This window comes from Vigna angularis, chromosome 7, assembly GCF_016808095.1.
Source record: "Vigna angularis cultivar LongXiaoDou No.4 chromosome 7, ASM1680809v1, whole genome shotgun sequence".
In the NCBI taxonomy this organism is placed as follows: domain Eukaryota; kingdom Viridiplantae; phylum Streptophyta; class Magnoliopsida; order Fabales; family Fabaceae; genus Vigna; species Vigna angularis.
In genome coordinates this window covers 11,754,420-11,768,030 of record NC_068976.1, presented here as the reverse complement: position 1 = coordinate 11,768,030, position 13,611 = coordinate 11,754,420, and the positions used below count along the sequence as shown (strand labels likewise).

Sequence of the window (13,611 nt, the reverse complement as noted above, 5' to 3'; positions counted from 1 at the left end):
CTGAATGGATCCTCCAATCCAGAATTAGCCAAACAATGATACACATAAATCTTGTGTAACTCATCAATAATGAGACATGATTTTAATTTATATAATAGATTAGAATTATTTTTAACTTAAAAACGTTTAATAGTTTATAATGGCCATTTTTTTTTACTTAATATAATTTTCACTCGGTTATATTTTCAACCATTAATGTAAATAATATGATTTAGAAGAATCCAAATTAATGCTTACGATGCTGCTTAGAGTGTGTTAGTAGAAAAGTAGGTTAGGAATTTGGTTGGTATTTTGTGGTCCATGTGCTTCTTCTCGCCACTGTTCACCCACGTGCCCAGATAATTCATCAAATAATTTCCAACACATTTAAAATAAAGTTTAAAATTATTTAAATAGGAAAAGACCAAGTTAATTAAAATTATTTAAAATGATTCATCTCATCCTTTTTCACGTTTGTTATTTTTCTTTCTATTTATTTATGTTTTATATCCATAAACCTCAAAAAATAATTGTAGAGTACCATTACTCATTAGGCCATCTGATGTGTTTTAAAAATACATATATATTCCATTAATTGAATAGAAAAGTTAATTATTTTTGTGACTGTGATGCATCTGTGTCATGTGGTGAAGTTAACAACCACCTTAGAATTCTTCTTATTTGAATAAAACGACATGTGGGGTCCATTATGCATGCTCATTACTGCAGGGGAAGAAGTTCGGCTCCACCTGTAGCTAAACACAACAAATGCTGCTTAATCATAATAACATTATGCCAATTAACCCTAGTATTTAATCTTATTAATGACATAAGTAATAGATTTTAAATGTTAAAAATTGGAAAAAAAAATTAAAGTTTTTTTTATTTATATTTTTAGGTTTGAGAAAAGTAGAAGTTAGGAGGCAGTAAGAAGGAAAAGTTGAAAAGAAAAGTATGGGGGGACAAAAGAACAAGAAGCATGTAAGGTGTATGTCATGGATTCAAACAGTTCCAACTTTATCAACATTCTCATCTTTCTTTCTCTCTCTTTCTTTTCAACATTTTCCTTTTTGCCTTCCAGCTAACACCAAATTAACTTATTTATGTATTAATTATCTACACATTAATTCAAAAAACTACTACTTAATTACCTCTAACCCTTGCTTAATTATATATATATATATATATATATATATATATATATATATATATATATATATATATATATATATGCGCGTGAAGTGGGTCCAGAATCATACATAGCATGGGCATGGATGTTCAAAACAGAAATTCTGTCACTTATTTCTCTCTCTATATAAATACATATGTTTGTTTGTGTAATAAAACCGATTGAGAAACATGTTTCGATGTTTTTGTCCCCTTTCACGTCTACTTAATTAAAAATTAACAATTCACCAAACTAATCAAAGTTAGATGAATTTAAAGAGATAATCCCTCCTACAATGACCACAATGATAGTTTTACAAAGAAATTTTAATTTAACAAATGTTTTCACTTTTTAATGAGGCTTTACTTTCTTATGTTAATTTTTTATTAAATCAACTACTTTTATGCCCTCATGAAATTAATATATTTATTAAAAAGGCAAGACTGTCATCAAAGTAATAAAAATTTCCCAGAAGAAATAAAATTGTTTTAAAAACGAAATATTTATTGTTATTCTTAATATAAATTTATATACATATGAAGTAATTTTAAATTATAATAGTTATGGAATTCTCATGGGCTCAACTAATTAAACAATTAAAACCAAACTAATCAAAGTGTATAGTTATTAATATGAGTATTAGATTTATGATTTATAATTAAACCGACATGAATTTTTCCATTATTATACGTTGAATTTTATAAAATGATTATGTATTTTTTTAATTATTTCATGAGTCAATTATAAGAAAATAATGTGTTTTTTAAACTATTTATATCCTTTGGTAACATTTTTATATATGATTCTTTTGATAACTAATGTAATTTTTTTAAATATAATTTTTACTATAAAAAAGCTCTATTATTTATTTTGAATCAACTTCTTTTTTATGGATTTGACTCTATTTAAACTATGAATAAATCTCACATTTCAGATGTGTAAAAGTCTATTATTCTCTTTCTAATCGATTAAATTTTAAAAAAATGTTAAAACTTAATTTCAAATTTTATCAATTTTAACATAAGATTCCATAATTTTATGTCGGATATTTTCTTTGATCTAAGTTTACTTCTTTTACTTCTATGTCAGATTCTTAACAAATATAATTAATCTTAAATATTTGACATAAAAAAAAAAACTCTTTTACGCTAGTGATATATGATTTTTTGGTAAACTAATATATATTTTATAAAATATATTATTATCTATATAAAAAAAATCCATTGATTTAAATTGAATTAATCTCTTTTTTATCGATTTGATTTGATTTAAACCATGTAAGAACCTATTTCAATGGTATATTTATAAAAGAATATTATTATTTTTATTTTGTATGATGTCGAAGATCTCCATATCGAGTCTATAGGGTGGAGTCTCTATTGATCACATGAGTCACGAAAACTTGTCCACATGTTACATCCATTGAATTCAAACAAAGAAAATAACAAAGGTGAGACAAATATAACATGGGACTCTCCATCAAGTTACAGACAAATTAAACCCTTTGTTCTTTTTCTCCTTCACTTCTTTTGGGTCCTTACCCTATTAATACATACATTACACATGCCTCCATCACACATATACAAGACACATATTCTCCTGCTTTCTTTTTCTCTAATTTCTTCTTTCCTTATTATTCAATCAATATGCCAATTTCATAAATCAATGTCATCACTATTATCATACTACTATTTTCTATTTTATTTTTCACATTTTCAGTTTTCAAAGTAAATCTAATTACTTTATCCAACACTTTTAACCACAAGTTTTTTCTCTTTAAAAAAAAAGCTAAACATGTTTTTACTTCTTATGTGAAATTAAAATTCGTCCATGTTTCAAATTTTAATATATTTTTGTTTTCAAACATAAACAATGAAGAAATATAAATTTTTTAATCCAATAACATCAATTTTGATATTCTAGGTTAACGTTTAAGTTGGAATGCATCAAACTGTTGGGTACAAACAAGGTCCCAAATCAGATAAAATAAGAGATGGATATGAGTTTATATACACATAAGATACCTCAATTGGTAAGAAGCCTTTTGGAGTGGTACTAAAAGTAAATCTGTGAGGGCTTGGCCCAAAGCGGATAATATCTTATCAGAAAAGACAAGAGATGGATATGAGTTGAGGGCTCGACCCAAAGCAGACAATATCTATTTATTTTTTTAAGTTTTAGGATTAAATTGTATCCAAATTTAGAACAAAAATAAATTCTACTTTTATATCAAATTTAAATACTAAAAACATATTTTAAAACAAATACTTAATCCATCATGTCTTGATTTATTAATTAAGTTGTTTCACCTAAAATAAAAAATAGAAACTAAAAATTCAAATAAAGTAATGTTAGATATTATTATGAAGTTTGAATTCAAACATTTGACAAAATATTAAATTACATTTAATTAAAAGTTTTAAAGTGGTGTTGCCATATTTGTATTATAATATATTCAATAATTTTAATTTATTAGTAAGATAGTTTTTTTGTATGTGAATTTAACCTCACTAGTTACCTTAGACTTCCCATAAATCCTACTTGTATGTGTTGAGTTCTAAGTAATCCACTTTTCTTATGATTGTGGTGATCTTATTTTTATAAACCTAACATAATGTGTATTAATAAGTTTGATTTGCAAACATAATGATAAATCTATTCACACTCAATACTATATATTGGGTTTAATGCGTGGAAAATATTATAAATAACTTATTAATGAATATGATAGACTTTGAATTCAATTCTACAAAACAATTTTTAAAGTAAGTATTGTTCAAAATCTATATTATTTATTTAGTTATACCTTTAACTAATGAATTTGGATCTATTTTCCTTATTAATATATTTCTCATCCGAGCCATTATTAAACTTGTAAGTGAATAATATGCTAATTAATTCTTAATGGATTTAAAATAAACTACTATTTTATTTTATGATTAGAGTTTGAGTCTAGTTTAAAATTTAAGTATAAAGTATGTCTTTTTCTCTTTTATTCTATTTTAGTGATATTTTTAATTAAATATCTCATCAAATTTAAGTGATTCTACATATGAAAAGGAATGTGCATTTTTTTCCTCTTCTTTTTAACCTATAAAAAATAAGCTATTTATAATAGCATATTTTATGTTTAATTTTAATGTAGGTGGAAAAGATAAATTTCCCCATAATCTTTTTGTAACTAAACTCTTTGCATAAGGAGAATTTATGTATTTTTCTTTTTTTATAATTTTGGTTAAATAAAAATATGTGTGAAATTTCATCTTAAATGTACTATATTTTAAATTGAGTAACTTGTTCGGTTATTATAAGTTGTAATCTATTTTAATATTCAATTAGGCAAAAAATAACTTTCTAATACGTGGATTTAACATAGGATCCAATTAGGCAAACAAATTATGATTTTAAAATATAAATTAGGTTAGATGATCAAATTAGATTGAGCCATTCGTTTTGATAATCTTAATTACCTTTTTTAGTAACTATTAACTCTTTATATCATAGCATAACAACTTGATTCAATAAAGAACGTCTCATCATATAATCACATATTGCACATGATAAATAACCAAACAAACATAGATAATTGAAACTTATGTTGGAAGTCTCATATCGACTAGAGATAAGGCCAATTCATAATTTATAAGTGGGTGCAAACCTCACCCTATAAGCCGATTTTGTGGGGTTGAGTTAGGCCTAAAGTCCACTTCTAACATGAAATTAGAGCAATATTTGTTGTTTGCTATATACCTCTGTGTAAGGGGTTGTCCACTTCTAACAACTTATTTTAAAACATTTAAAAGTATAAGTGGACTGGAAGACCTAACACATTTTTATCACGTCAAAATATATAAAATATTTTTTATAAGTGGACTTTAAGTTTAACTCAACCCCACAAAAAAAACAATAAAGTAAAATTTACACCCACTTATATATTATAAATTGATCTTATCACTAGTTGATGTAAGACTTCTAACAATACTCTTTACTTAAGTGACTTTCAAACCCATGAGCTACACTCTTCTTATATAAAAAAGAATTGATATAATTCTTCTTTCAATAATAATGAACTATCTCTAAGGCAACTTACAATTTACTTTATAATTTGAGAAGGAAAATATTATAAGATAATTCAATTATGACTACAAGACTTCAGAAACCAACATATTACTTTAGCGATAAACTTATAACTAAAAATATTTTTAAAAAACAACCAGCCACGATAGAAACATTTACGAAAAACAATATACTATTTTTTTTTCAAAAGAATTCAAAAATAATTTTTTCAATTCCAAACATTTCCATAAATTAATTATACTCCAAAGCAATTTCAATTTGATATAATTGGTATAAAGTTATTAAACTTATCTAAAGCATTGAACCCTTAAAAGCTTTTATAACTAAAATAAATTTTTATATATTCATCATCACCACAAATATTAAATCTAAATATAGTTCAGTTACATCAATTCAAATGGTTAAGTCATTCACAATTCAAATCTAACATACAATTTAAACAATATTCAACAAAGATATCAACATTTAAATTAACTTTATGTCTACCCTTTCTATTTATGTATTCTTTACTATTGTATCCTAATTCAAATGTTAATAGCTTCATTTACCTATAAACAATTTACTTTTTAAAGAACCTCTACTCATAAAAAAGAGAATGAGTCGAGAGGATCCCAAATATTTTCAAGATTAAAAAATACATTAGTATGGACTTAGATCAATAAAAAAAATATTTTTTCTCAACTAATCATATACGTAGCACTTACATATGACTACATGAATACAAGACAAAAAATTGACTTAAATATATATATATATATATATATATATATATATATATATATATATATATATATATATATATATATATATTATGTTGTAGGTTTCGTAATATTATATAATATATCTACTATGAATTTAATGTTTAAATCCTTACTTAATATATCGGAAAGTAAAGAAATCATATTTATAAATCTTAAAGCAATTCTAGAGAAAAACTAGAATTTACAAAATGAAAAACGATCGATACTAAACTTTACAAAAAAGAAAAAAGATGGTTTTCACTTTTCATGTACAAATATTGTCTTTATTATGCGGATCTTCGTGAACTTTGAAGAGAATAACAAAAACTTGCAATAACCTGTGCGCTGAAAATCCGAAAGCTCACTTGTCCCACGTTGGAAGAAACATCAATTCAATTATTAACAAGGGAAGCTACGTGGGTGTTACCTTAAGGTTTGATGTGAACAATACCTCTCTCAAGAAGAAATTTATAGTTCAATCTTACTATTGGAAGTCTCACATCGACTAGAAATAAGACTAATTCATAATTTATAAGTGGATACAAATTTCATTTTACAAACTGATTTTTTTAAAGTTGAGTTAGGCTTAAAATTCACTTCTAACATGTATCACTCTCACATTGAATTTCATGCCCTAATGTTGGAACTCTCTGTACAAGGCATCACACGTTCAAATATTTTGGCATCAACATTGAATACCTAATTCCAGCAACTAATGTTTGTGAGAAAATATATGACACGTTACCATAGTTTGTTGGTCTCTTACGTTATTATGCAAGTCAATTCATTGCAAGATTCATTAACAACATATGTTTTAGAGACTATCAAACTCATAACGTTAGCCTCCATTCGCTTGCCAAATTAAACCCTAAAAAACTCCTTCATGTAAGAAATGTTCAATCACACTTTAATCATCATCACTTGTATCAACTATTTGAAATAAGTTGTTTGACTTGGAAATGACATTTAATCCATAGTTGTCCATAGAGAAATAATTTATTAGATAGATTCCAAAGAATTAGGTTTAAATTTACCTAACAAACCCATTATTTATATAGCAAAGAATTTATATTGAACTATAACTTGAAACATATTTTTCAAATTTAAATCATAATTAGTTTCTCGGAAAGAAATGTACTTTTCATATTTAAATATATAACTACATTTAGTACGAGATTAATTAGTGTAGTACAAAATATGGTGAGATAAAACACTGCATATGTTTCCAGAAAAGTCATTTTCTATGACCAGGAGCATATAAAGGGACTGCTCCCAACCTTGTCTGCCCAGTCAATTTTTGAATTATATGCAATCTAATTAATGCTATTGACTACCCAAACAAGTTTCTTGTAATCCTAACCTCATTCAAAAAGGATAAATGCAATGCAACTACCATGTGATTGTTTCTTTTGTCATTGTATTAGTTTGTATTATAATTGTACCTTTAAATAAAGTTCATGTTATAATTTTGTGGACAAAAAAAGGTAATATTAAAGAGAACTAAAAGGAAAATCTGAGTTTCTTCAATAAAGTTAATCAATAACATAGTTATAAAATAGAATTTTTGTTTTGTAATATTTTTTATCTAATCATTTACTGCATTCCATTTTTTTCTATCTTTTTTTTAAAAAAAAAAAATACTATGCAAATACCATTTCTCTTGTATAAGGGAAAATTGCACTTCTTTTCCTAGAACTCTTCCTGTGATGCTCGTGTAATTTTCTGTTTCCATAGAACACGTAGATATCACTATCTTCATCTCTTTGTAAGTTTTGTTTCTCATGACATAGTTTAAAAGCTTCCTCATTTATCATACCCTATTAAATGTATATTAGATTGTTTTTCATTTTCACTTTTATGATAAACTCATCAGTAGACTTTTGCATGGATGAACCTTATTGTTACAAACAAACTAATTTTTAAGTTGTATAAAATAACATATAAACAAACTTATATACCCAATTCACTATTTAGGAATTCTAATTTAGCTATAAAAAAATATTTAATAAAGATTATTTTACGAAATTTATAAAAATTCCCACAAACTAATATTGGTTAATTGTCTCAAAGCTAATAATGATAAATATTTTAACTTTTTTTTAAGAGGTTTATATCGCAATTTTAATGGTTTCGTTGATGCAACTTCAACTTTGATTGGATACCTCTCCTTTACAACAATCTTTGTCACTAAACGCAATACTTTTCACCATTGTTCTTCACCAACACACTCCTCTTTAGCTATCTCATTCATCAATGGCTAAGTTTTGTTTTGATTGACCCTATCCTTGTATGACATTTCATAATATAAAACTTTTTCAAAGCTTCTTTTAATTCAATTTTAATTACATCTAAAAAAAATCCATTAAACACTTGTCAAAAATCAAAAGAGAGGACGGGATGCAATTTCACATATTAGCAAACTTATAGTTTTAGTCTTTTATCTTATTCCTAAAATTCAATTTGTCTTTAAAACTATTCAAACTATTATTTTATTTAAAAAAACATTTTAGTCATTATATCTTTTAAATTTGTGTCATTTTGATCATTTTACGACAGTTATCGTTTTTTTATTTTAGAATATAATTTTGAAATATTATTTATTGATTAAAAGAAAGTGGTTTTAAGCCTAACTTAATCTCACAAAACTGGCTTGTAAGATAGGTTTGCACCACACTTATATATTATAATTTGTTCTTATCTCTAGTCGATGTGCGACTTTCAACAAAAAAATGTTGAACTAAGTATACTCATATTGCAATTTTATTGAAAGCAATGGAGACTATTGAAGGTTCTATGGACGTAATTTTGCATCCAAATGCCATAGTTATGAGTGCTACATAGGTGAAACACGTGCATGAAGAAATGTGTTTGAAATTTCATTCAAACTTATTAATTTATGAGTCTTATGAAGCTTAGTTTCTTTCTACCCTTTTTATCATGTTTTTTGTTTCACTTTTCACATTTCTACCTCACAAAGTAAGATAACTAAAATTTAGGTGAAAGATAGAGTATAAATGGCAAAAAATATTTCCTTTTTAATCGTCCACTTTTTCAATAAAAACATCTATTCAAGTTTCTTTATATTTTTTAAATTTTATGATAACAATTTTTTTCTAATTTTTTCAATTTAACTAATAAGAGGGAAAATTAGTTAAAAGAAATACAACTATATATATATATATATATATATATATATATATATATATATATATATATATATATATATGAAATAAGAAACTATATAGGTATAATGTATAACTCACTTGAAAAATTATATTAAAAAAAAAGAACATTTTCCTATGTTTATTTGAAAAAAAACAACTTAAATTAATATTATAAAATAGAGGAGAAAGCAAATAATGTTTTTTGGAATTTTAAACAGGCAGTTAGATAAAAATTGAAAAAGATAACTCTCAAAAAAGAATGTAAGATTTAAATATGTTTAAAGAATGTGATAAAATTGAGCATTTTTAATTGAATCCCTGTATTAACTCATGATGTGATTATTATTATTCTCTCCTTACCTGTAGTGAAGACTGTAGTGAAGATGGATCTTCTTGAAAATTGGAATGTTATATTCTCTAAAATTTTAAAATTCTGTATATATATAATAAAAATTTATGAAAATTAAATTAAGTAAAAAATTTTATTTTTTTTATAAAAAAAATCATTTAATGTTAATGAATAGTAAAATATAAAATTAAATATAATAAAATATAGAAAACTTATTAAGATTTTTTTTCTCTTTTTGTCTCTTGATTTACTTATCATTTTTTTCATATTCCACTCTTTCGCATGTCATTTTTTTTTTGAAGAAATAAAAAAGTTAAACACAAACTCTTATGTTCCTATTTTTCACATTTTTGTTTCATTATGAAGAAAAAAAAGTGTAAAACATAAAAAAACAATTAACTATATTATATGTTTTTCATAACCTATTTTTAACTCTGACTTTATTATCATAAAAAATATCTTTTATTAATTATATCCTTTAATATTTAATTAAATTTTAATAGTTTATTGTTTAGTATTGAATTTTTTTTAAAATAGGTATGCTTATAAAGAACAAAAAATTAAATTCATTTTTTAAACGTAGTAGAAGGAAAGAAACATATGAAAATGAAAATACAAAAAAAAAATCAATTTTTTATTATGCTAATGATCCAATTCTTTATTTTTTTCTTATATTAGTGATAATGATTAAATATATAAATTTTGAATGTATTATTTCAGCTTTTCAATGATAAAAATTAGTCACTTTCAATTGTTATTTTATTGCAATAGACTCAAATTATCAATATTCTTCTAACATCAATTGTAGTCAATACTAGGTGTAAAGATATATGGAAATAATTTATAAAGTTACTTAAAATTGTAAAATAAAAAAATTGTAAAATCATAAAATTACAAAAAAATTATAATTTTTTTAATTTTACAACTTTCAAACTATTTTCATAACTTTGCTACGTTTAGTTTTCAAAAATTAGAGGAAGATACTGGACATTAGAATATCTTGCAACAAAATAGCATTCACAAAGAATATAACAGATAGAAAACATTCACATCACTTATATATAAGAAAAATTGAAAGATAATTACTCATTTAAAACTTATAAAGTACTCAATTATAAAAAAATTTAATAAATAACAATATCTAAATTTATTAAATACTTAAAACTCAATTTAAAAATAAATAAGCTTAATACTTCTTTTGGTTCCTCCAAAGAGGAGGATTGTTCAAAGTGTTCATACCTTTTTTAAAAAGTTTGAAGCGGTTCCAATTTGTGAAAAATCGGGTCAAGTTAATCCTTTTTTGTTACGACGTCAAAATTTTAACAGTGCAAGTGCCCTCCCATTTTAGAAGAACCAGAGGCTTCCCTTCTACAAAATCTATGCTTTGGGATTCTAGAGAGAGCCTTTTCCCTTCCGATATTAGAAATTTCGCTGCTTCCTTGTATCGCGAGCTGGGTTGGGCAGTGTTGATTTTCAAGTACTGCTAGAATCTTGATATGATGCTGCTTTCTCCTAATTTTGATTCTGAGTGACTCTGACGCTTCTGTAGTTAATATCAAAATTGAATTTGGAGTCTCCTTAACCCTAGCTTTAACATTCAAAGACCCCGGTTGGCTGATTTTCACAAAAGGGTTGGACAATTTTTTATTCGCGATAAATTCGTGATTAGGGTTCCTAATTTGGGGTTTTTTGTCCTGTGATTAGTGTTCATCTGGAATTTGGTTTTCACAGGTTCTCGGTGGCTATAGATGAGGCTTGATTTGGGTTTCTTTAGGTCTCTACGGTTTCTTGCAGGTTTTGAAGGAGGAGATTGGTGGAGGAGCTCGTCTTTTTGTTTCTGAGTTTCTTTTTAAAGTCTGGCGGAGAAGATGATGGTGATTTTCTGGTTTCGTTGCAATGGTAGATGAAGGAGGAAAAAGAGAACAACTCATTAAGTTTTGGCCAAAGAAACAGTTGCACTGTTAAAATTATGACGTCATAACTAAAAGAGATTAACTTGGTCCGATTTTTCATAAGTTGAGACTTTTTTAAAGAAGATAAAATTACTTTGAACAATTTACCTCTTTCGAGAGATCAAAAGAAATATTAAGCCATATAAATATGATTTTGTAATGAATGCACCAAATGCTCTTGCAACCTGTCATTAAGCGACTACGGGGATGAAAGTTTGGAATTAGGACTAACTAAATGCGATAATTAAGCAAAACCAAATCTTGTGAAAAAACATAGCTTTGTTTGTTGTGCACGGATAGATACGCGTCTTTTGTGCCATGCGAGTCAAATTGTCACATATAATTATGAATAGTACTGTTTTTCTTTTATTAATTGTATTCATACTAAATATTTATCTTGATAACTTAATGTTGATAAAACAGTTTTATTTTGAATTTGCAATGCACGTAATGGTTCCGTAGCTCAGTTGGTTAGAGCGTTGGTCTTATTTGCCGAAGGTCGCGGGTTCGAGCCCCGCCGGAACCATTGCCAAAATTGCTTCATGAACTTTTGATAAAAAAAGACTTGTAGTATGCTATTTTTCATAGTTACATTTTATTATCTATAATATTTAAATCTACAATTTTATTCAAAACTAAATTGTAAAGACTTTTTTCTTTAATGTATTGTGTAAATGAAAAACAACTTTGTCTTGTTTTAATTTAAAGGAAACGTGGGAAGTAATGAGTTGACATTGAGAAGATGAAGAAAACAAGTTCAATTGAGAAAAAAAAAATCCAGGATGTCTCTTGTTTAACATAAGCCACAAATAAACACTCAAAACACTACTATCTCTTCATTCTTTTAATTAAAAAGTTAAAATAATTTTTTTATATATATTATTTGAAGAACGGAAATATTAAGAACCATGTAGTTTTCAACATCTTCATGGATGTGTCAATTTTTACGAAGGCTTCTAAGTCACAATTTTTCAATTTTTGATTGACGAGATTCGTAAGAAGCTTGTTTCCTAAAAAAGAATGTTGTTTAATATGATGAGAAGAATTCAACTAGTAAATTTAAAAATTGTTAACTTGTGTTATAGCTTTCTGAGTTTATAAATAACCTATTAAATTTTTTTTTATATGAAATAATAGATTCAAATTTTTGTTTGGTACAAAAATGAAAACTGCTCACGGATAAATCTTTTATCTCGTGTGGTTCTAATGTGAATGATGGTTTGCATATTATTATATTTAGTTAGAAAATAAAACATATATGCTATGTTTAGCTTGAGAGTTTGGTTATGTAAAAATGACTTGAGTGGAACTCATGCATATTATATTTCTTAAGTCTATATATAAGAAATATAAGTTCTTTAACTCATTGTCAATTTAGCATGGTATTAAGGATGCATATAATGTTGTTCTTGAAAATACTTTTTTAACATTAGGTAAAGGTGATTGCATTAATCTTTAAAATGATTGTTGGTGTTTTGACATTTGCATATCTAAATCGGCTATAATTTTTTGTTTTGACAGAGTAAGGTTATACTCTCTTATTAGCTTGACTTGAACATGTACTCATTGAAACTTTCCTTCTTTTATATCAAGAATGGGATGAATTGGCCATTCAAAAATTGTTTGATTTGAAATTTTATGACAAAGGTTTTCTCAAAGCATATTGACCACGAGATATTCTTGGACCAAACATTTTAATGGACTAAAATTCAAAATGAACAGATTAAAATTCAAATAATAAGCCTTAATATTTTCACACAACAATTATATGTCTGATTTGATTGATTTAATATTAAAAAATTATCCTAAATTTATCCAATATACTGATTTGTTAATTGATTATACAATTGCATCAATTATGCTATGAAAGATACAACAAATTAGTTTTTTTTATGAAATCAACCAAGAATAATAAATTGTAGAAAGAATAAAATCAACAGGCACAAATTTTATACTAATTCACTCTAATTAAGCTACATTCAGTTAGTCAAGAAAATCTTAGCTTGACTTTTCACTAATTCAAGATATTACATTATCTTGACAATTGAACTTTTGAAAAAGAAACAATACACAAGACAAGTTTCTTAAATCACACAAGAAAAAATCAAAACACAACAAGAATCACTCTCCCAAACTTTGACTCACATTAGGAACACCACACAAACACAGGTAAAGACACAAG

At 25.6% G+C, this 13,611-nt stretch overlaps 1 non-coding gene across 1 annotated transcript; it reads left to right on the top strand.

The window, feature by feature from the left end:
• Positions 1 to 11,881: 11,881 nt before the first annotated feature.
• TRNAI-UAU (transfer RNA isoleucine (anticodon UAU)) lies at positions 11,882 to 11,955 on the top strand. Its single transcript has one exon. It is a non-coding gene; the product is annotated as a tRNA-Ile (tRNA).
• The last annotated feature ends 1,656 nt before the right edge of the window (positions 11,956 to 13,611 follow it).